The sequence below is a fragment of the Rhipicephalus microplus genome, chromosome 3 (assembly GCF_043290135.1).
Source record: "Rhipicephalus microplus isolate Deutch F79 chromosome 3, USDA_Rmic, whole genome shotgun sequence".
Lineage (NCBI taxonomy): Eukaryota > Metazoa > Arthropoda > Arachnida > Ixodida > Ixodidae > Rhipicephalus > Rhipicephalus microplus.
In genome coordinates this window covers 250568468-250591899 of record NC_134702.1, presented here as the reverse complement: position 1 = coordinate 250591899, position 23432 = coordinate 250568468, and the positions used below count along the sequence as shown (strand labels likewise).

At 43.4% G+C, this 23432-nt stretch overlaps 6 non-coding genes across 6 annotated transcripts; all 6 read left to right on the top strand.

The window, feature by feature from the left end:
• Positions 1–2752: 2752 nt before the first annotated feature.
• TRNAT-CGU (transfer RNA threonine (anticodon CGU)) lies at positions 2753–2825 on the top strand. Its single transcript has one exon. It is a non-coding gene; the product is annotated as a tRNA-Thr (tRNA).
• A 382-nt stretch (positions 2826–3207) lies between these two features.
• Positions 3208–3280, top strand: TRNAT-CGU (transfer RNA threonine (anticodon CGU)). Its single transcript has one exon. It is a non-coding gene; the product is annotated as a tRNA-Thr (tRNA).
• A 383-nt stretch (positions 3281–3663) lies between these two features.
• Positions 3664–3736, top strand: TRNAT-CGU (transfer RNA threonine (anticodon CGU)). Its single transcript has one exon. It is a non-coding gene; the product is annotated as a tRNA-Thr (tRNA).
• A 383-nt stretch (positions 3737–4119) lies between these two features.
• On the top strand, positions 4120–4192 carry TRNAT-CGU (transfer RNA threonine (anticodon CGU)). Its single transcript has one exon. It is a non-coding gene; the product is annotated as a tRNA-Thr (tRNA).
• An 839-nt stretch (positions 4193–5031) lies between these two features.
• Positions 5032–5104, top strand: TRNAT-CGU (transfer RNA threonine (anticodon CGU)). The gene has a single exon. It is a non-coding gene; the product is annotated as a tRNA-Thr (tRNA).
• A 383-nt stretch (positions 5105–5487) lies between these two features.
• On the top strand, positions 5488–5560 carry TRNAT-CGU (transfer RNA threonine (anticodon CGU)). Its single transcript has one exon. It is a non-coding gene; the product is annotated as a tRNA-Thr (tRNA).
• The last annotated feature ends 17872 nt before the right edge of the window (positions 5561–23432 follow it).

Below are 23432 nucleotides of genomic sequence, written 5' to 3'. Positions count from 1 at the left end.
AAGTTTTTGGTGCTGTGAAAGCTTGAAGAACCCTGCAGTCTGCTGTTTTCTTTTAATTGCCATTGTCTTGCTCCTATTTTCATTTTCAGAAGAGAGCCAGGACACTGCACTGGAAATGTTATTTAACATTAGATTGCAGAAGATACTGTGATGTGACACGAAGCCCTCCCCCTTTCCCCTCCTCTCCCAGGTGTCTTTTGTCGCTTTTTCTCCTATTGCAATAAATGATGACTTCACACTTAACAGTTTTCATTGTAATAGATTACAGGTATTTTTCTTCTACTTACAGCAAATAAACTTGTTCGTAATCTAGTTTGTTTCGGGACTCATTTATATTGCTTTGCTCAACACCAACCATTATTCACAGCAAGGATACTACCAGATGAATTGGTCCTACCCATAAGAATGTGTCAGTTATTTAGTAACCACAACAGATACACTTTTTTAGTAAGAGCATGGGGTTTACAAAAAGACAAAGTACACGACTCTGCACGTGAAGCTAAGCTAGCTGACCTTAGTGTCGCTGAAAAGTAAATTTTGTCTTTTGAGACATAGTACAACTATTCACAATATCTATTGAGACATAGAACAGCTTAAAAACACAATTTCTTTAGTAAATTTATGTATGTTTGTGAATCTGGCCGTATGAATGAGACTTATGAAGGCTTTGTTTCTTTATTAAAACCCGCCAAGCTTAATGCTTAACATTTTACCTGGTAAGGGCTCCCAAGAAAGGAGGGAAGTTATGGATTACTTGTCGTTTATCTACAAACGTTTCATAAGAAATGTTTTCATATTCTATAGTTCTTGGGAAAAAAAACTTGAGCGGCATTTTAGCACTGAAGCAATGAAGATATGACAAAGTGCTTGAACTGGAATGAAAATGCGTAGGTTAGAATTTTTACCACACGTTTATATTTTTCACAAGCACGAAGTTAAAATATGCGACATGCAGACACAGATACATGAAATATGCGCAAGCAAGTTCGCATGTCTGCTTTTTTTTTCTGTTGTGTATCTTTTCAGTTGTTAGTTTGCATTTGTGCACCTTTATTTCTCTCTGGTGTCCATGTTTGTATGCCCTGTCTTTTAACATGAAGACAAACAAACTAGCTCATCTCTGTTATTGTAGTGCTTATGCCGACTTGCCTCTCCAGAAATATTATTGTGCAATTCATTACAGATAACATAAATACATGAAATCTGGAAGCATTCTTAATGCGTACTGATAGTTCATCATGCCATGACAATTATGGAGCACCTTGTTGTTTGTGTGAGATACAAATGCCTTTTAAAAAGAACGACATGAGTAATGCATATTTCGACCCCGCTTCCTTTCATATACATATGTCTCTTAAGAAACTGGTTAGTGCCAAGTAATGTCAAATGTATCATAATTTATTCAATGAAGAGCTTACCTGACCTGTTAACCATCCTTGTTCAATTTGTTAAAAAATTGTCAACATTTTTTAAAGAAAAATTACTATAGCACCTATATAACTTATTACCTACTTTGAAAACAGATGCTTATTTTGCAATGACAGATGCTAATAGCTTACCGAAGCTACTTCAATTATTTTTTGGCCTTCATCAAGAAGCTGTTATAGGTTATAAGTTAAACAGCACATCTTTAATGAAGTATTTAGCCTTTAGTAAACAATATTGTACTAGCATTCTGCTTATAGGTCTAATACGCTAGCCTGATGAAAAGCTACGAACAGTATGCACACGAATAGGAAATCTAATATGGAGGAAAATAGCAGAAAGTTTACGTGTCAACGAGGCTCTAAGTGGTGTTGGTTCTGCACAGCCATGCGTAGCCCACGTGAGCGAAGAACCCTAATTTTTACGGCATACAACTTTAACCAGCTTCGCTTAAACCACTCTATGGGCGCCGCCATCTTGCATAAAAAAAACAAAAATAAACGCAACAGACCAGAAGCGCATATATCGTGTGACCTTTTTCAGCCTAGCGGCCCCGCATTTTCCCCATTCATCTCTTGCAACAAGAAGGAGTGTCTTGAAATATGAATCATATGGGGGTGGTGGTAGTGGTTAGAAGATGAGAAGAGGCACCTAATTTCTGCAACCTGGTCGGGAGCACGGCGCAGTGCCTAAATCATATGATTAGAGGTGTGCGCCAAAAGGTCGGCGCGCCGCCACCAACAAATTTTGCTACGCCACTGCCGCCCACGCCAACCAATCGGTGCGCTGCCGCCGCCAACATTTTTTCATGGCGCGTCATTCAAATATATATATATATATATATATATATATATATATATATATATATATATATATATATATATATATATATATATATATATATATATATATATATATATATATATATATATAAGGGAAAGAAGTGTATACCTAAGGATTCGTTTTTCCGTGTTTTAACACAATATTAATGAGATCTAACAGACAGTAATGCCAAGGAATGTACAGGGGAAGTTATTAAAACCAATTGAATGTAAATAAGAAAGAAAATTGGATGAAAAATAATATATATATATATATATATATATATATATATATATATATATATATATATATATATATATATATATATATATATATATATATAAGGGAAAGAAGTGTATACCTAAGGGCTCGTTTTTCCGTGTTTTTAACACAATAATAATAATGAGATATAACAGACAGTAATGCCAAGGAATGTTTGGCGCTGACTGTCGCTCCTACTTCTAAATTCACAGATAAACCCAAAAAAGTGGATGGAGGGAGTGCCGCTGTAATAGCTCAGTGGTTAGAGCATCGAACGCGTAATTCGAAGGTCGTAGGTTCGATTCCTGCTTACAGTTGGTAATTTTTTCATCCACTTTTCTTTCTTCTTATTTACATTCCATTAATTTAATAACTTCCCCTGTACATTCCTTGGCATTACTGTCTGTTATATCTCATTATTACTGTGTTAAAAACACGGAAAAACGAGCCCTTAGGTATACACTTCTTTCCCTTATTTCATTGAACGAGGGTCTCGTACTGGCAGACTTGGTGTGTTTAGGTTGTATAAGAGGGACAATTAATCAGCTGCCCGCTCATAATAAGTTCACGTGCTACGTGACGCCAAACATGCGCATAAGAGTGTTTTCACACTCGTTGTTTGGCTTATAGATGGCGCTGACTGTCGCTCCTACTTCTAAATTCACAGATAAACCCAAAAAAGTGGATGGAGGGAGTGCCGCTGTAATAGCTCAGTGGTTAGAGCATCGAACGCGTAATTCGAAGGTCGTAGGTTCGATTCCTGCTTACAGTTGGTAATTTTCTCATCCACTTTTCTTTCTTCTTATTTACATTCCATTAATGTTAATAACTTCCCCTGTACATTCCTTGGCATTACTGTCTGTTATATCTCATTATTATTGTGTTAAAAACACGGAAAAACGAGCCCTTAGGTATACACTTCTTTCCCTTATTTCATTGAACGAGGGTCTCGTACTGGCAGACTTGGTGTGTTTAGGTTGTATAAGAGGGACAATTAATCAGCTGCCCGCTCATAATAAGTTCACGTGCTACGTGACGCCAAACATGCGCATAAGAGTGTTTTCACACTCGTTGTTTGGCTTATAGATGGCGCTGACTGTCGCTCCTACTTCTAAATTCACAGATAAACCCAAAAAAGTGGATGGAGGGAGTGCCGCTGTAATAGCTCAGTGGTTAGAGCATCGAACGCGTAATTCGAAGGTCGTAGGTTCGATTCCTGCTTACAGTTCGTAATTTTTTCATCCACTTTTCTTTCTTCTTATTTACATTCAATTAATGTTAATAACTTCCCCTGTACATTCCTTGGCATTACTGTCTGTTATATCTCATTATTATTGTGTTAAAAACACGGAAAAACGAGCCCTTAGGTATACACTTCTTTCCCTTATTTCATTGAACGAGGGTCTCGTACTGGCAGACTTGGTGTGTTTAGGTTGTATAAGAGGGACAATTAATCAGCTGCCCGCTCATAATAAGTTCACGTGCTACGTGACGCCAAACATGCGCATAAGAGTGTTTTCACACTCGTTGTTTGGCTTATAGATGGCGCTGACTGTCGCTCCTACTTCTAAATTCACAGATAAACCCAAAAAAGTGGATGGAGGGAGTGCCGCTGTAATAGCTCAGTGGTTAGAGCATCGAACGCGTAATTCGAAGGTCGTAGGTTCGATTCCTGCTTACAGTTGGTAATTTTTTCATCCACTTTTCTTTCTTCTTATTTACATTCCATTAATGTTAATAACTTCCCCTGTACATTCCTTGGCATTACTGTCTGTTATATCTCATTATTATTGTGTTAAAAACACGGAAAAACGAGCCCTTAGGTATACACTTCTTTCCCTTATTTCATTGAACGAGGGTCTCGTACTGGCAGACTTGGTGTGTTTAGGTTGTATAAGAGGGACAATTAATCAGCTGCCCGCTCATAATAAGTTCACGTGCTACGTGACGCCAAACATGCGCATAAGAGTGTTTTCACACTCGTTGTTTGGCTTATACATGGCGCTGACTGTCGCTCCTACTTCTAAATTCACAGATAAACCCAAAAAAGTGGATGGAGGGAGTGCCGCTGTAATAGCTCAGTGGTTAGAGCATCGAACGCGTAATTCGAAGGTCGTAGGTTCGATTCCTGCTTACAGTCGGTAATTTTTTCATCCACTTTTCTTTCTTCTTATTTACATTCCATTAATGTTAATAACTTCCCCTGTACATTCCTTGGCATTACTGTCTGTTATATCTCATTATTATTGTGTTAAAAACACGGAAAAACGAGCCCTTAGGTATACACTTCTTTCCCTTATTTCATTGAACGAGGGTCTCGTACTGGCAGACTTGGTGTGTTTAGGTTGTATAAGAGGGACAATTAATCAGCTGCCCGCTCATAATAAGTTCACGTGCTACGTGACGCCAAACATGCGCATAAGAGTGTTTTCACACTCGTTGTTTGGCTTATAGATGGCGCTGACTGTCGCTCCTACTTCTAAATTCACAGATAAACCCAAAAAAGTGGATGGAGGGAGTGCCGCTGTAATAGCTCAGTGGTTAGAGCATCGAACGCGTAATTCGAAGGTCGTAGGTTCGATTCCTGCTTACAGTTGGTAATTTTTTCATCCACTTTTCTTTCTTCTTATTTACATTCCATTAATGTTAATAACTTCCCCTGTACATTCCTTGGCATTACTGTCTGTTATATCTCATTATTATTGTGTTAAAAACACGGAAAAACGAGCCCTTAGGTATACACTTCTTTCCCTTATTTCATTGAACGAGGGTCTCGTACTGGCAGACTTGGTGTGTTTAGGTTGTATAAGAGGGACAATTAATCAGCTGCCCGCTCATAATAAGTTCACGTGCTACGTGACGCCAAACATGCGCATAAGAGTGTTTTCACACTCGTTGTTTGGCTTATAGATGGCGCTGACTGTCGCTCCTACTTCTAAATTCACAGATAAACCCAAAAAAGTGGATGGAGGGAGTGCCGCTGTAATAGCTCAGTGGTTAGAGCATCGAACGCGTAATTCGAAGGTCGTAGGTTCGATTCCTGCTTACAGTTGGTAATTTTTTCATCCACTTTTCTTTCTTCTTATTTACATATATATATATATATATATATATATATATATATATATATATATATATATATATATATATATATATATATATATATATATGTGAATGAAATAGATGATCAGAGTTTCTTCCGGCTACCGTAAAAAAAGTTATAAACTTCGAGAATAGTGCAGTATAGGAAACAAAACAATAAAATATTTATTTATTCCTAACAGTTTCGGCTGGTGGCCCAGCCTTCTTCGGAGGATGTAAGTGAAATGATACAAGTTCCCGTAGCAGAGGGTCACCCTCACAGTTTAAAGACCCTCCAAAAAGAAAAAAAGACAAACGGGCGAACGAGGTAGCAACAGACAACAAGAAGCAGAAGAAGGAGAGGAACTAGAAAGGAGCGACGGAGAGCCGCCTGAAACGAGCGGGTAATTCTGGCATTGTTACTGGGTATAGGTTAAGACGCGCCGCCAGCGGAAGCGACCAAGAAAAACGGAAAAATGTGGAACATGTTGCCGCTTACTCGCATCCCACACATGGATCGAGTTTAACTTCACGTGGTTCGGCGGCTGGCCCGTGGCATCGGGCCACACACACACACACACACAAGAAGCATACGACCCGCTCCAGCTTTCGGAATATAATGGCCACGTTGGAAAGCTAATGTGCCCTCTCCCCCTCCCTCCACCTGCCCTCTCTTGCAGAATAATGTACAACCAGTCATACTGAAAATAAATGAATTGGTATTCTTGTAAAGGATGAAAACGTAAACAAAAAATATATAAAAATAAATAATACTAAAAAAGTACTCAGCAATGAAAATAAAGTCTAATAATACTAACACACGCCGTTTGGTTCACGTAGCATCGAATTCGTTTAGTTTCACGCGCTATATTGACCAACTTGCGTGTGCGACTTCCCGTATGTATAAATAAATTAATTGAGTAATTCAATTTCTGTGTTTCACGAAACGTCGCGGAGGCACGTCAGTCGCCCAGGGCTCTCGTTGATTCCGTGGGTAAGTGATCTGAATTTCTTTATAAAGTATGACTCCCGCTGTTCGCGCTCCCGTGTGTTCTGGAAGCCGGATTGTAGGAGTATGACACTTACGCATTCGAAAGAGTGACCAGGAAGATTGATATGTTTGGAGAACGGCAAATTGGGGAGGCCCTTTACGTGTGCCCTGTGGTTGTTGAAACGCAAACGGAACGCGGTTTCCGTGTGTCCAATATATTCCTGTTTGCACACCTCACAGCAAATTTTGTATACCACATTGGCTGAGTCACAGTTAAGGTCGTCTTTAATTTTGTACACATAGTCTGAACAGGAGGCTTCGGCCGTATCTGTGGTCACCATGTGTGTGCACACCCTGCAGCGAGGTTTCTCGCACGGTCTACAGCCCTGATGGTGGTCGGATTTGTGTGTTTTCGCCCTGACCAGTAAGTCTCTCAGGTTTTTATTTCTTCGGTAAACCACCTTGGGCGGAGTCTGAAAAATGGCAGAGAGGCGACTACTCTGTTTAAGTATGTTGAAGTGGCGGTTTAGTATAGAATTCACCCGAGGGGCGGCGGCGCAGTATGTGAGGATTAAATTTGCACCTGAAGTTATATCATCTTTATTCCCACCTTTATATATATATATATATATATATATATATATATATATATATATATATATATATATATATATATATATATATATATATATATATATATATATATATATATTTCTGCTTATTACTTACATTTATTTTGCACCTTCTGTCGCCAGACTGGCTTTAATTCTGTCCACTTCGCAAACGCATCAAAATTGGTTCACCTGCCAATCTAAGTTAAATAAGTGGACTATAAAAAAAACTTGTCAACTGCTCGTAATAAAGTTGGATCAGAATTAAACGTGAATTTAAAGATACTGTTCACTATATTTCAGCGAATCCCAGTCAGTGACCGCGCCAATGTTGGTGTTTGGCGAGGACTGTCGACATATTCTAGCTGACGAGAATTTGTAATAAGTGAGGCGAGCTTTGAAAAATGATGAAAAGTGTGGAAAGTCTGTACTAGAATTTTCCTAATTATGACTGTGCGAGTGAGTCGAAGAACAAAGGCAGTTTGAATGCGAAGACTGGGGGCAAGAACTGGGGACAGGCAAAGTACAAGCGTGATTTGTATGGAAGATATTCTTATAACTGAGGAAAGGCTAGCTGTTTGGAGCATATTTACAACAACGAAAAAATTAGTTAAGAAACTGGGCCACATGCATGGCCTTTAATTAACAAAGAAAGGTAAAACGACAATTATTATACGAAATGTTTTATCAAACAGAAACAATCCCCAGTGTATCGGCAGGTTGAGCAAGATCAACAATATCGGATGAAATGGTGATCACCATAAATTAAGTTTGTGTAAACTGTGAAGTAACACACAGAAGATGAATGCGGACAAAACACTGGAGCGTGATCTTGTCTTTTCGACGTGCTTTGTCCTGCATACCGTGTGATGATCCACGCCGCGCTATCAAAATAAGCAATCCGCGTTTCCTTCACCAGTTTTTATCTCGGACTTAATTCAACTAACTATACACGCCGATTTGTCACAACTGTGTTTGAAAAAGGACACCACATACGTAGCTTGCTCGGCGAGTTGGTTTATAATATTTTTGGAAGAGCAAACTAAGGAGATTAACCTGAGAGGACATCAAGTGAAATGTTTATGGCGGAAAGTCCACAAACCCATGTACCAAAGCGCATTCATAAAAAAAATGGGCTGAGGCGTTCCACAGCTGCACACCGAACACTACAAAGGCAAGAAGCGTGTCAAAATGGTACAAACAGCACACTTCCATATCAGCGCCACGTGCACCCACTACCTACCAATGCGAATGTTTTATCTAGCTGTAAGGAGAACTGAAGGATCACATATACATGCGTTGCACTTTGTTTACGCTTCAAAATCCTCACGTTCATTCTATTTCTTCCTTTGCCGATGACACTGATATATTGGGGAAACAGAGACTGGCGAAGAGGTCAGTTTTGTGCCTGAAGGATGTTCACACTGCCTATAGGTGTCCCTAGGCTTTGACCCGTCTGATCTCTGTAGACGCGGCCACATGACAAATGAATATCTTTCAAATCAGCGAATGTAATTTGCAAAGGAAAAAAAATATTGAACGCGAAACTCGCGAAGCCTTCAAAATAAAAACAGAGCAAACCGTCATGTGTGAATGATCACCCAGCTTTCCTCACAGATAAACTTGGCGTTGATATTTTGGTGTTCCATGGATATCGGCGGCTTCATACTACTACCTTGAAACATTCGTTGGAAGAAAAAATGTACGGTTAATTGCGAAACTGTGGCTTGGATAGCCTTTTAAGCATGTGCTTCTGGTTAATTTTTGTAGGGGCTTTCTTTAATAACATTTAGCTTCAAGTCAAGCACTTGTCTCTTCTGGTTCCTACGCTGCATTTGTGTTTTTCGTTGATTTCTTTTTGCGTAGATCGGTAAATATCATCCATATTTTTGACGCGTTTCAATATTATCGTCATGTGGGCATAGCAACCCCCTTCTTCATTCGCCCATATTTCACCATCGTGAACGCTCACAAAAGGTCTTTATCAACGCGTGACGTGAACGAGAGACGTGTTCCAATTATAAGTCGGCAACCTCACTGATGAGTCTTTTAGAAGTATTGAAAGACTCAGATTGAAGCGTGAGTCAGAGTCTGAGTGAGTCCGGCTGAGTTATACCACGGCCGGACTCGACGCTCCTTCCACACGCTCCTTATGGCCTTCTCAATACCTGCGCCACGCATATATTTTTTTCTGACGCGTAGAGGGCAGCACCACCTCACTGTAAGCTCCGCCGGCTCCCCGCGTCGCCGACGGCGACTTTTCTTGACTGCGTTCGATGACCTCGGGTAAACAATGCATCAGACACGCTCAGGCATGCTAACTGCACTAGCGTAGCCATGGTTTATTGTTGCGTGCCGCTGTGTAAGTCACAGCAAGGGAAGACACCGGGTGTGTCGTACCACCAATTTCCTAGCGATGAGGAACTGTGTTCGAAGTGGAGGAAAAATGTTTCACGTGAAAACCTCGTCATCAATGACAAGTCCGCATCGACTGTAGTGTGCAGCAAACACTTCACGGAAAATGACTGTGTTCCTGGATATCATATCCGGAAACTGCGTCCAGGAGCCGTGCCCATGGTCTTCGATCAGGATCCTTCGTATGTGGTCCCGGCTACGAAGAGGCCGCGTAAAGAACCTGCAGCGCGTGGCCCCGCGGCCACCTCGGCTCCTCGACAGCCGACGAAACGGAAAGCGGAGTCATCGCCGTCTACCTACGGGAAGTTCTAGTCCACCTTACGTCAAAATAAATATTGCTTTTTCTCTCTGAGTTTTGTGCGCTGTAATGGATTACTGTTGCTTGTGACAACACGCGTGTGTGAAAATCTAGGAAAGCTGCCGGAATGGTTGCGACTGGGTAAGCGGTGCTCTCAGAGGTCGACTATACCATTTTAACCTCATCACATGCAACGACCGAGCTGTATTGTGTGGATAAAACGTTCATCTTCAAGAATTCAGGAGCCGCAGTTGGTTCTGTTTCTCGTACTCAGCGCTGTTATGATGGCCATAGCGCTGTGGCGCGCACACTGCGCCCGTGAACGCGCTTGGAGGCGGCGGAGCAACAGTGGTTTAGAAGCGCCACCCCGAACTTTCGGCGGCAGGCAGCAAAACGCCCCAATGCGAAGGCCGTAAGGGGAGCACCGGAGAAGGAGTCGAGTACGGCCGTGGTTATACTTAGGTAAGCCTCAGTCCAAGTGAGCCCGGCTAAGTTTTACCACGGTGAGTCGGAGTTCGATCAAGTTCCTAGTTCGGTTCAGCGAAATTTCGGTAAGTCTGGATCCTTGCGAGTGCTATATGCGAAAAAAAAACATATTTATTGAGGGCGCCTTTTTATTTTCCTGACATATGCTTACAAATATTTAGTCTTATATTATTGTGTGCATTGTAGTCGTGTATGTGCCGGCTTGTAAAGCCATAGAGATGATTTTCCAAATTGTAAATCTGTCTAATTCCCCACACCCTTGAAACTCGCTCCAGTGAAGGTCCTTGATAAAAATTGGCAGATTCCACGCACAGTGGGAATCGATGATATGCGAAGCACGAACAAGAAATGTTGATATGTCACTTTACAATCAGCACAACATTACGACGTGGAGGTAATAATGATGCCGTACATGACTTCCGTGTCATGATTATAATGTTCAGATGTGTCGTTTACCTTCGTCATCTATTCACGTCACGGGATACCAAATTTAGTATATGTGAAGCTAGCGGAACGTCCGCGAGCACGCTATGAGCGTGATATGTTGTCATGTTCTTACACGGCATTGGTGTCAGGATTATCATGTTTGCACCAGTCATATATTTCGTCATCCATCGACGCCACGTAACACCTAATTTGGTATATGTGGAGCTAGCGAAATGGCCGCGAGCACATCATGAAGGGGCTATTATACTCCAATGTAGCGTTGACGCACGCGCACGTTGGGTACAGCGACGCTACGTTAGCAAAATGCGAGCACTCTATAGTTTGACGCCAGGCGCGACCAGCATCCATCGGCGCGAAATGCGACATACTGCATTTCGCCCCAATGCGTTGCCCAGACATTACTGCGTCTCCCTCTTTTTGGGATGGAGGGATTGATTGATTGAGTGATTTGTGGGGTTTAACGTCCCAAAACCACTATATGATTATGAGAGACGCCGTAGTGGAGGGCTCCGGAAATTTCGACCACCTGGGGTTCTTTAACGTGCGCCCAAATCTGAGCACACGGGCCTGCAACATTTCCGCCTCCATCGGAAATGCAGCCGCCGCAGCCGGGATTCGAACCCGCGACCTGCGGGTCAGCAGCCGAGTACCTTAGCCACTAGACCACCGCGGCGGGGCCGGGATGGAGGGACGCCGGACGCGTTGAAGTGCGCATGCATCATAGAAACGCAGCACGGCTCGCGCCTGCGAGTGTATGGCAGGACCGGCGCGTGGCGTGACAACGCCGGCGTGACGTGACGTAATGAACGCCGGCGAGCATGCGCACCGCGTCACGTCGAAATGTATTGGAGACTTGACTGTGGCATGTAGTCATGTCCTCACATGACACGCATGTTATGATTATCATGTTTGCACCAGTCACATACCTTCGCTATCCATTGGCGTCACGCAATACCAAACTTGGCATATGTGAAGCTAGCGAAACGGCCGCGAGTGCATCATCAGTGTGGCATGTAGTCATGTTGCTACATGACGCGCGCATGTCATGATTATCAAGTTTGGATGTGTCATTTACCTATGTCGTCCATTCGCGTCGCGTAATACCGAGTTTGGTATATGTGAAGCTAGCGAAGCAGCCGTGAGCGTATCATGAGCGTAGCATGTAGTCATGTTACATGACACACATCTCACGTTTATCATGTCTGCACCAGTATCATACTTTTGTCATTCATTCAAGTCTCGTAATACCAAATTTGATGATTATTTGTGGGGTTTAACGTCCCAAAACCACCATATGATTATGAGAGACGCCGTAGTGGAGGGCTCCGGAAATTTCGACCACCTGGGGTTCTTTAACGTGCGCCCAGATCTGAGCACACGGGCCTACAACATTTCCGCCTCCATCGGAAATGCAGCCGCCGCAGCCGGGAATCGAACCCGCGACCTGCGGGTCAGCAGCCGAGTACCTTAGCCACTAGACCACCGCGGCAGGGCGTAATACCAAATTTGATATGTGACGCTAGCGAAGCGGCCGCGAGCTCGTCATGAGCGCGGCATGTAGTCATGTTGTTACATTACACGCATGTCATGATTTTCATGTTAGGGTCTGTCGCTTGTGTTCGCCATGCAATCATGTCATACGATACAAAGTTTGCAACATGCCATGTGAACGAGAGAAAAAGAGAGAAACAACTTTATTGATGGCATAGCAAGGTCGGTAAACTTAATTTGCCGGTGGTTCGAAGGGTGGTGGCCAAAAGCTTGCCACGACCGTTTGGCCCAGTTAACCACTTCTGCCTGAAGACGGTAGTCAGCTGACGACCGGAGTGACTCCCACGCTTCGAGGGAGGAAGCTGGCAGTATTGTTCTTGGTGGGGGTTAACCTCGCATTCCCAAAGAATGTGATTTCGGGTAGCTTTTACGCAGCTGCAATCGATGTCGGCAGTTTGGTGTAATCTCTTCTGGATAAATTTTAGACAGCCGATGAGGGTTGGGCAAGGAATCAGTTTGGATTTGCCTCTAGATCGTGGCCTGTTCCTTTGACATATCTGCCTGCGGGGCCGCGTATGTCTTGCGGTTCTCTCGGTTACACGCTGTAATTTCGTTATACGAAAAGTCCAGGGTCGAGGGGTCCACGTCCCGGTTGATTAAACCTCGAGCTACGCGTTGGGCCGCCTCATTCCCTGGATTCCCCGCGTGAGCGGCCACCCATAAAAGTTGTATTTTATTTCCCTGTTTCTTATTTATGATAATGTTGGCCGCTTTCAGCCCAACACAGCCCATCGTAAAATTCATGAGCGCTCTTTTCGAATCACTCAGGATGGAATTGGTAGCCGGAATTGAGGTGGCCCGTGCGATGGCGGCTTCTTTTGCTTCTAATGCTGAGGCCGTTTTCACGGTGGCTGCAGTAATAAGTTCCCCACTGCCGGTCACCGCGCATATGGAGTAAAGGTCTCTCGCTTGTCGAGCGGCGTCAACATACAGAACGCTTGGGCGATCCTGAAACTGTTTCGCGAAGTTTTTCTGCTTTTGCCTTTTGTCTCTCGTCATGTATTCCTGCCAGCATATTTTTGGGCACGGGTTTAATTATAATGTCTGAACGAGTCGCCGCTGGCAGGAAAACCTTGTTCTTGAGCATGCAACTAGTGCGTCGTTCGAGACGATTGAGTATGTGCAAGTCTGTTTTGGTTCGTGAAAGCCTTTCTTCTTGGGCCGTCAAATGCCCTTCTATTAGTTCCTCCTCTGTGTTGTGTATACCAAGGCGCAGTAGTTTTTCTGTGCTTGCGTATCTGGTAAGGTCTAGGGCAAGTTTATATAATTGTCTAATTAGGAAGTTTAGTTTCTCTAGATCATTCTTTCTGAGTTGGTAGTAGGAGAACGAGTAGGTTACTCGACTGATTACAAAAGCGTGGATTAACTTGCATAGGTCGGATTCCTTCATTCCCTTATTTTTCATTGCCACTCTCCTTAAAAGCCTAGTCGTTTGCTGAACATATGCCTGTAACGTGTTGATAGCTTCTGTGTTATGAGAATTATGCAGGATTAGCATTCCTAAAACCCTGATTGTGCGAACAGTGGGGACAACGTTCCCATTTACTGTGATATCGATTGTGGAGCGCGCTCCACTGTAGAGGTGATCCTTCTTGTTTTTGGTTCTGATTACTAACAGCTCGGATTTGTTGGGAGAACAACTAAGGCCCACTTTCTTTACGTACTCCTGTACAGTGTCGGCGGCTGTTTGCAAGGCGTCACAGATTTGCCCATCTGAGCCTGTGCAGGTCCATATAGTGATATCATCAGCATAAAGCGAGTGCCTAATGTGTGGGATCTGATCCAAGAGAACGGGCAGGCCACGCATCGTAATGTTAAAGAGGAATGGTGATAACACGGCTCCTTGTGGAGTGCCCCGTGTTCCAAGGGTGATTTTGTCGCTTTTTAGGTCGCCAATGGTTAGTTCAGCCGTGCGTTCATGCAGAAAAGTTCTGATATAATTGTAAGTGCGACTGTTGACGTTCATTTGGGCCAAGTTGTCAAATACAGCAGCATGGGACACATTATCGAATGCTTTAGTGATATCCAGGCCCAGGATGGTCCTGGTAGCCGCTGTGTGTCTAGGATTTAATATATCATTGTGAAGTTGAAGCATTATATCCTGTGTGGATAATTGCTTTCGGAACCCCACCATCGTGGGGGTAGCAGGTCCTTCGACTCTGCATAAGCTGTTAGTCGTCGTAGAATTGCCTGTTTCATTACTTTCCCTAAACATAATGTAAGGGAAATAGGCCGAAGATTTTCCAGACTCAATGTCTTGCCCGGCTTGGGAATAAATATTACTCGAGCATGTTCCCAACTTGGCGGTAGTGTCCCAGACGCCCAATGCTTGTTTATAAGGTCAGTAATTGCCGTAATAGATTTATCGTCTAGGTTACGCAATATTTTCTTGGAAATTTGATCATCTCCTGGGGAAGCCGTTGTACAAATACTATTCAAAACAGCACGCATTTCCACCTCAGTTATATCTCGATCTAGCTCATGGTCATAAATCATATCATGTCAACTAACTAGCCTGTTTTGCTGTTTCTTAATTGATTCCTGTTCATTGTGAGTTGCGTTCTGTAATCACTTGTCATTGAAGTTAGCGCGTTATTCTTGCTTTTCGATTGTTTCTGTGAGATTACAAGGGTATATTTTTACTTTATTTGTTTCAGTTGCATTTTACTGTAGCTCTGTCTCCCTGCTATTTACATCACAATCATTCTCAATTCTACATTGTACAAGAGGTCCCCTTGCAGTCTCTGACTATGGGACCTCTTTCTGTATATCATGCACATGTATTCTTCTTCATTTAGCACAATAAAACCTTCTGTTCTGTTCTGTTCTGTTCTGTTAGTATTTTCGGAGTATTCAGGCATTTTTGACAAGTCAACCTGTGTGTTTAAATACCTGTTTTTCAGTTATTTCACTAATTCATGGTTTGTGCCCGTGTATTTATAAACGAGCTGATGCATTTTATTGTGCGACGTGCTTTTAGTCTGCTCAGGATCCAATAGGTGCCTGAGGAGATGCCAGGTGTTCTTTATTTCCTAGCTGACCGTTGAACCTGTCGCATAGCTGATGCCATTGTGTCTGACTAAGTTTTTTTTTTTAGTACTCCTTGATGTCCCTGTCAATTTGCGCAAGTCGGCGTTTCAACTTTCTATTGTGCTTTTGGCGGAGCCATCGGCGATGTAAGCTGGCTTGTGCTTCCCACAGGTGCACAAGCTTCGAGTTCCGGACTGGGCTGTACCGCTCCATTGGCGTTTCGCATGTAGCCCGTTTAGCATCATTAGTGAGATCGGTAGTCCACTCATTGAGATCTTGGATAGTGGTGGTTAAGTGCTTGTCTCTCAGGAATCAAAAGACACCCTATTTCGTGTGTTTAGCAGTGAATTTTGTTTTTTTGCAGCCTTTGGTGGGTACGTTGATGGAAAGCAGATAATGGTCGCTTCCTAAATGTCGTTCAGTGTTTCCCACGTAACTGCATAAGCTTTTTTAACAAGTGTCAAGTCGGGGGTTGAGTTGCGACTGACGCTATTCCCAGTCCTGGTTGGTCGGTCGGGGAGCGTGAGTAGGGTAAGACCCAAGTCCCTAATCGTTTCCCATAGTTTAGTGCCCTTGCGGTCACATTTGGGGTAGCCCCATTCGGTATGTTTGGCATTGAAGTCTCTCATTATTATCAGCTGTGAGTGACCCGCTATTCTGCTAACTTTTCTTAGAAGTGAAGCAACGTGGATACTAGTATCTCTGGGTGGACTATACAAATTTAAAACGTATACACTGCTATCTGAGTGTTTGTGGGGGAGAAGTTCTACGAGAGTGTGACCTATTTCTGTATATTGCAAGTCATGTTGGATTGCCGTGAGATTGCGTTGCACCAGTATGGCAGTAGCCGGTTTCTTACCGGCAGTGGTAAATTCGTTGAATGCGGCATATCCAGACAATTTCGCAGGATAGCCTGTCTCCTGTAAGCAATTACATCAGGGGACTGGTCGGTGGATTGGAGGTGAAATGGCAAAGCTGCCTGTTCGTTGCGGTAGCTCCTGCTATTCCAGTGCCAGAAGAGCGTGCTAGTCACGTTGGCCATTTTTTCGTGATTATTGCGTTGCCCTGACAGATTGGGTCGAGGGCATTTTGGGACTTTTGTGAGCAATGGGCTGCGTGGAAGTTGAGGACGGTGTCGGTAATGTGATTACGCCGGCCGCAGCTGCACTCTTGGGCAGAGCGGGAAGCGAATCTAAGCAAGCTGTAAGGTTAGTGAGAGCCATACCGATGGCACCGATACTTTCAGTGTGCTGTTGGTTTTGAGTTGTTTTCTCCCTAAACTTTTTGTCGATTAAAATTTCTAGCCTTTCAATTCGATCATTGATTTGTGAGATGTTCGGGTCTGTGATGATAATTACGGCTGTTAGTTCGGCAGCCTTACGTTTCGTGCCCCTGATCACGTCTACGTCCATTGTGGCAGTGTTTTCATTTTGTGCGGCACAGGCCACGAACTGTTCGGTACTGTTCGTAATAGTGGCGCTAGCGGGTGCTTCTTTGCGCTCCACTTGTTTAACTTTATCATTAGCGGCAGCCAATTGTTGTTGCAATAGTTTGACCTGTTCTGCCAACTCCCTCACCTGTCGGTTTTCGAATGGTTGTGTCTGCGGCTGTCGCTGCTTGTCCGTCTGCCAAGCAACACACTTTGCATGTGGGACGGCCGGAAGTCTGTTGTGGTGATCCCGGGTCCTTGACGGGGATCGGGAACTGGCCCCGTTATCAGGTACGGTAGCACTGGTGGTCCTTCCCCCAAGCGGCGGAAAAGATTCTTGGCAGTTCTTATTGTCGGCAGTGGTAACCTTGATCTGGGAGTCGGAAAGGTGCTGAGTTGCTTTGTCGGTGCTCTTGTCGTTTCCTGGAAGCTTCTTTCTGAGGAACCGGTATTTACAGTTGCGACTGCTGGTTAGGTGGCCGCCTTTACAAACGACGCATCGTGCCGGGCAAGTGAGTTCTTTGCTGTCGGTACGTTGCGGGTGGCTTTCGCCACAACGATGACAGTTATTTTGTTTCGGCTTTGGACACACGTCGGTCCTCCAGTTTGTCTGCAATTGAAACGTAGTTATATCATCGTGCTTGTTGCGAGCTGATCGTGCATTTAAGTGCATGATACTGCAATATCCACTAGTGTTAGGTATATGGATATGACGTGGTAATATCGCCATCTTCACAAAAGGAAAAAAAGAAAGAAGAAAAGAAAGTAAAGTTCAAAAAAAGGTCGCGCCGCAAAAACGAAAGCGCTAATCAGATAAGCCTACGGCCTGCTAGATGCCCCGCGGCTGCTTGAAGCAGCCGCGCGCATCTTATGCAAGTCGGCTTCACATGTGATTTGAACTGCACGATATGCTTCCGTTTCATGCGCAAATATTTTGCCACCACTTGCCCACGCGAAGCGCCAGTTCATTTCCCGTTTCCGAGCAATCGTCATACCCAGCAATTTTTTTCAGTTGGGGACAAAGGTGCTCATTTACGAAAACAGACTGTTTAGTTGTGAATCCCAGTTCCTCAGCGGTGAATCGAGTTCTCCATGCTTTCTCAATGATGACATCCCCCTTAGCTCGGCGATCGAAAACAACCACTATGTTTTCGTTCAGGGAGGTGTCACTGCCTGCTCTGCTACCCCGATCAGGAACAGCGTTTGCACGAGGACGTAGTACCTCGTTGTTCTTTGCAAAACCTGTGTCTGGTGCCGTGTTACTTTGCAAAGCGGCACTCCTCGCTGGCAAACGGTGGCATGTTTCTATGTCCTGTTCACTTATTGGCTCCCCCGAGGCGTCACCAACTTTGGCAAGCAATTTTACAAGGTTTTCATTAGCGGCACGTGGGATCCCTTTAATTTCAAGGTTTTGTTTCGAGAGTATTCATCCTGAGCAGTTAGGCGTATGCAATTTTCGAGCAGCAACTTTCTCAAATGGTCTATCTCACATTGCATTGCATCTTGGGACGGCCTGAGAGCAGCGTTTCCCTTCCTAATTTCAGCACCCTCTTGTTTTATATTTTCGTAGTCTTTGTTCATGTAGTCAAGGCTTTTATTTAATTATCCGATTTCTTTCCGAATGTCGCGTTTGAAGTCCGCGAACTCAGTACCCATGATTAAAGGCCAGTTTACCGATTCAACAGTGGGCAAAACAAGCACGAACTTTGAAAATAGGCAACAGAGACAGCACTAGGACATGATTAGGATAGCGAACGAACTATACAAAACAGGAGGGCAAATGCCTAACCTGGGAAAACAACAGCAATGAGCATCCCCGTCGTATGCTGTCCCTGCTGCCAAGTGATCGAGGGAGGTGTTGCCGCTGCCTTTATGAAGGAGCAGGGGTGGTTTATGTCATGTGGTAGGGTGCCGGGCGCAAAAACGTAGCCGGTCGGTCAGTGCAGCACTCTTTCAAGGCGCTGGATGCAGCACGCTCCGCTATCAATGTTGATAGTCGGACACGGTACGCCTCGAACACGTGGGAAAACAACAGTAATGAGCGTTCCCGTCGTAAGCTGTTCCTGCTGCCAAGTTCGCTAAGAAATGCGTAGCATTTAAAAACCTCTTGCTTATATCTTTGAATAAAGATGATAGCCTTAAATTGAAGGCACGGAATGAAATGGCGACATAAAATGCACCACTGAGATGAGATATCAACATTACAATTCTAGCATGACTAGGGAGCTAATGCATACTGCCTACTTCCAAGGTGAACGTCTATTTGTAAATTTGTTTGCAGTGTCACGGAGCTAATGCCGTAGAGTGCCGGCGTGATTTCACAATTTGAAGTTAGTATTGCCAATTAGACGTTACGAGTTTCTCCTAAAACACTCGTAATTTTCGGTGATGTGATAGTGATTTTATGCATCGCACTGGCTTTAACATTATTGCTTAATAGACAATGCGTTTATAAAGCTCATCGTTCGCATATTATGACAAAGTATAATGAGCAATTTTCTCATGCATGCTACAAAACTCGTACGATCATTTCTCAGAGCGAAACGCATATCGGATTGCGATAATAACGAAAGAGAAAACTGAATAATCATTCGTAACTTCATTATTGTGTATCTGGTGTAATTAACAATTGTTCGAAATAAATGAACATTGCTTTAAGAGGGCATGAAAGTGGGTTGTGCAGAGTGTTCTGGCTCATGCGTGACTCCCGGAAATTTCATTACGCAACATCGTGATTTACAATGAGTTTGATCTACAATCATGAACCAAAGCGAAGGACCATGAACACTGTATTCCACCTTCATAAATCATGCGGCTTCCAAGGTGACCAAGCAGCACGATTCACGAGCGTCTTAAACTGCCTCTCCTCAGACGCCACTTCCGTTTTTGCATGAATAATTGTGGCGATCGGAAAATTACAAAGTGCTAAACAAAATATTCACAAGAACGAGAAAGACGGGACAGGCACTTGTTATTGCCCTTTCGATGTATTGTTTTGAGCTAAAAAAGTTTAAATCTCAACAAATTTCAAGCGTTGTAAATGTATTGACAACACATTCTATCAGCTTTTATATCATTTCTTGCCATGTGATACGTTGAAAGCTTTCTGAGTGGATTCCAAGGAGGAAGGGGGCAGGGATTAACACACCGCTCATGCCGTACGCGACGCTTGGTCACTGGAAAAAACAAATTCCTTCAAGCTGTAATGCTGTCAAAGAATTTTGTGACCCCCTAAGAAATTGAGGAACTTGTAAACATTTTGCCAGCACGCCTGTAGTTCAGGTCTCCATATCGACACAGCATAGCAGCGCCGTTTTTTTTTTCTTGTGTATTTTTTCTTGGTCAAACTTCTTTCCATTCACAGTCAGGTTTGACACGCGGAAGCAATTTCGGTGGTTCCTCACCTGCCATTGTGTTCGCCCAGTCTATTCTGCGAAAAGCTTAACAACGCGGGCTTTTCCAAGGCTGAAGTTACTCATACCTGAGCTTTTGCGCTCTTTGTATGCCCCAAGGAATGCAGACAGGCTACAAAACGCAGCAACGAGCTCTACTCTCCGGGTTTAGCGCGTGCCGCACAGATATCTGTATTATTTCAAAGGTGAGCATTCCGCAGAAGCCTCTACTTAGTTGGGGTAACAAAAAAATAAAAAAAAGAAAACTCACGCCAATATTTATAATTAGACACCCGATGTTTTGCAGCCTGATCGGCTTTTCTCTTCAGGGGTGAGAAGGCCCGAGATGTTTGCCCTGGAAGTAGAGGGAGGGCAGTGTCCCCAGTGGTGTGGTTGTTGTCTCCCACTATCTACCGACTGTGCCAGGATGCAAAGGGGAGCCGCCGGTGAAGGTTTCTTTATGTTTAGAAGATCACCGCGTTGTCAGGACCGGTATAGTGGCCAACCCGCGTACAATGTTCTGCCTCTGCGTTCGGTCCAGTGTTCATTTGACCGAAGTCATTCCTTTGCTGCCACATTTTTTCAAGCTGTAGGACCACTTGATGTCTTCTGCAGCCCCACCCTTCCAAGTCTTGCGACTCGGGTTGCCCTGCCGCTTTCTCTCCACCTGTCATGGCCATCAGATTCTTCGAAACCTTCTCCTTCTCCCTATTTCAAGGCACTGCGCCGTGCTCCCGACCGGGCTGCAGAAATTAGGTGCCTTTTCTCATCTTCTAACCACTACCACCACCTATTTCAAATCTTTTTTGTCCGAGGCCAGTGTCCGGGGCCAGTAGCTTCGCGAGCATGAGCGCTTCATATCAGCCTCTGGTGTTGCTAATGCGCATGTTTCAGTTGATATCGTTGTGCAAGTGCAAACAACTGGTTGTATGAACATCTGCAACTCTTCAACATATGTCTGTGCATGCAACATTTGTACATATATTTAGCGTCATTTCATGACGTTCGCTCAATAAAAATATTGCAAGATGGTCACCTCTCCTCCGCATGGTTCGCATAACTTGGATTCCCAGGTACGTGGGATCTAACGAAATTTTTTATTTTTATTTTATTTATTGAATACTGCAGGCGAAGAACTGATCCAAGCAGGACAGGTACGATAGGCGGGGTATAAATAGAAAAACACATGTGATAACATAAGAATTTATTATGAGAAATAGAATCAAAAACTTGTACTAACATAACGCATAATAGTTAATCAACATGGCAAAATATTACATAAAAAGAGAAACAGAACACAAATTTACAGCACCTTATTTAGCTCTAAACAACAGAAAGTTAGCTGAGATCATTCAGGCAGTTCTACTCTGACACAGTACGCGGAAAAACAAACATTTAGGTGCATTGGTTTTGGCGAAATACGGGGTTAAAGAATGGGCGTGATGATTACGTGTATGCCTAGTGGACAGAGGAGATACATATGGACTAGGGTCAAGGGGTAACTTGTGATTAACTAGCAGATATAGAAAGGTAAAGCGGTTTCTTTTTCGTCTTAATAATAGTGTTGTTAGCAGTCATTACAAATTTACAAATTAAATATTCTTGAATCATACAATTGTTCTTAAAATTGCTCCGTTACTATTCAAATAATGATCAATTTGTATTCGATTCGCTGTAATTTATATTATTTCATTCGTATTCGAGACGATTCTAAAGTTGGCTATTCGCACAACCCTAAAAATACAGGTCGTCGACAGAAAAAAAAAATGTCTTCCGAGCATTGGCGTGCAATGAGCTGCTTCAGACGTGGGCAAATGTACGTGATACCGAGAGCTGATGATGAATAAGTGGTGCCCACCTTTTCTGTTACATTGCGTGCTATATATGATAACGCAGCACACGTATTCTTCGCATTAATTGAACTACGCGAAGCGGCTTGCCTCGTGCAACATCAAAGAAAACGGCATCCCTATTCGGCCAGTGGGGGCAGTGGGACAGTGGTGGTCTCTCTTACCAGTGAGGCGGGCTGTACCACTCAATTCAGTCGCTTGAGAACAAGCTGACCAGTTTTTTAGACGCCTTGCGTCCACGCAGCATCTTGCAGACATATTGCACAAACTTAGGCATGTGCCACAGGACATTTGCTCTGAGCGTGTCATTAAGTTAGCGTGATCAGTCATACGCGTTTACTGTTTAACTCGCTGCATTCAATTATAAACGAAGTCAGCCGGGAGCAACACGCGGGCTAAGCTGTGTGTTTTGTAGACTTCTTTTTATAGCACATATCCAAGGAACTTCCTTTGTGTACGAATGAGTTTTCTTTTCAACCAATCTGTCTTTTTCTTCTGACGAAACATACACATGAAGTTTTGACTTTCAGCAAGAGGTCCAAGAGAGCAGGCAAGTTTTTAACAATGTGAAAAGTCATTGATTATGGCTTCATTAAGTTTCAGTAATGCATAGTTGGAAATTCGAAAAATGGTGTGACAGAAGCAAAAAACAAGATTAGAGGACCCTAAAGCTGCCCTCAAATGATGTCCATCCCATATCACCTTGTACTTCCTGATTTTGTGTATTCCCGTGAGCTCCTAAGGCAAGCCACGTTGCTTAATTTCTAATCTTGTTGAACTTCTGATCTCATGCACAAGACCACATTGCCGAACGTCAGACCAGGAACTATTTCCCATTTCTATATTCCTCTCACAACATTATACCTATTGTAATTCCGAAGCGCCTTATTTTTGATCACTGCTGCATTCCTGTTACCTTTAGTCGTCACGTATATTTCGTGTTCCCTTAAGTACTCGGTGCCATTGCTTATCCATACGTCCAGATATTTGTATTTATCTGTTATCTGTAGCATTACCTCCTGTATTTTAAGCCCATTACGTGCATTCTCATTAAAAATCATGACTGGTGATTTTTTCTTACTGAATCTCAAATCTTACTTGTCTCCCTTATTACCGCAGATGTCCATCTATCTCTGCAAATCTTCCTTGTTGGCAGCCATTAGCACTATATCATCTGCGTACATCAATGCTGGAAGTGCCTGCTCAATGAGTTTTCCTTCTTTGACGAAAGAGAGGTTGAAGCCAAGTCCACTTCCCTCTAATTTGGCCTCTTATCCTTGTAGGTACATCATGAATAATAAGGGTCACAGGGGACACCCCTGCCTAAGCCCCCGTTTTACCTC